The following is a 1,473-nucleotide window of genomic DNA, read 5'->3' as shown; positions in this document are numbered from 1 at the left end:
ATAAAGTGCTTAAAATATTGTTTGACAAAAAGTAAGCATTCTCCAGAAAGTCTTTACTGTTTTCTATATAATAAAAGGCTAATATGCAAATTGACCGGACAGCAGAACAACCAATTGCTATGATGCACACTGACCACTAGGGGGCAGGCACTTAATGCAGGAGTTGCCCCCTGGTGGTCAGTGCACTCCCATAGGGGGAGCACTGCTCAACCAGAAACCGGGCTGATGGCTGCTGAGTGCAGCAGCCGTGGCGGGAGCCTCTCTCATCTCTGCGGTAGTCGGACATCCCCTGAGGACTCTGGGACTGTGAGAGGGCACAGGCTGGATTGAGGGAACCCCCCAAGGGCACAAATGTCATGCACTGAGCCTCTAGTTACAAATAATGGTGTAGTTCAATGTCCTATACTTAAACAACTATAAACACTTCCCAGCCATTAGATTATTGGGTCAAAGGAAATATAATTTGAAATTTGGACAACTGGTAGAAACTGTCCTTCCCAAATTTTCAACAGTGAATAAATAACAATTAACTCCCCAAAACAGCATGTGAGTTTACCCTCATCCTAACATCCTCAAAAGCATTGGGTTAATTCAACCACTTTTTCAAAATTGAAAGGTAAGAAAGTTATATACAATTGTTTTCATGATTCTCTTAATTATGATATAGTTCTTTAAAATTTATTTGATTATGAGAGAACATATTCCATATATTTATTGGATACTAGAGGCCTGATGCATGAAATTCATGCAAGAGTAGGCCTTCGCAGCCACAGTGGCTGCCTCGATCTTTCCCTCGCAGCCTTTGCAGCTGCCTCGATCCTGCAGCTGCAGCCCAGGCTTTGTCTGGAAGGTCGTCCAGAAGGCTGTCTGGTCTAATTAGCATATTACACTTTTATTATTATAAATTTGTATCTCTGAATTTTCATGTCTTCTGCACACTTTCCATGTGAGTCCTGAGGTTTCATTTTGTTATGGGGATATAATTGACATATAACATTATTTGAGTTTTACTAGTAGGTTATTTGATATTTATATATATTGTGAAATAATGATCACAATCACTAAACCAAGAAACAGGTTTCTTGATATTTAAAAGTTCTTATTAAAGAAATAATAGAAAAAAATGTTTGTTTTATACACATGTGTATGTGTGGATATATGTACATATATAAAACATTTGTATATGTCACCCATATTATTTATCACACATACCTCACTAGAATGAGCCTGCCTTAGCGCCCCTGCCATGCTCAGTAGGAGCAGCCAGCGTGGTGTCAGTGCAAACACAGTGGTAGAGTCAGGGGATGGCAGCAGGGACAACAGCAGGGACCACAGCAGGGACCATCAGTCAGTTATGATCCCTGCAGCAGCAGATCCCAACAATACATTTCCATAGCAACCATGGTCCACCTTTATACCTTACAGATCTACTACTCCATGAAGTTTTGAGAACAGCTCCCCCACAATTCCTGA

This window comes from Myotis myotis, unplaced genomic scaffold (assembly GCF_014108235.1).
Source record: "Myotis myotis isolate mMyoMyo1 unplaced genomic scaffold, mMyoMyo1.p scaffold_m19_p_16, whole genome shotgun sequence".
In the NCBI taxonomy this organism is placed as follows: domain Eukaryota; kingdom Metazoa; phylum Chordata; class Mammalia; order Chiroptera; family Vespertilionidae; genus Myotis; species Myotis myotis.
Note: the sequence above shows the minus strand (reverse complement) of the source record.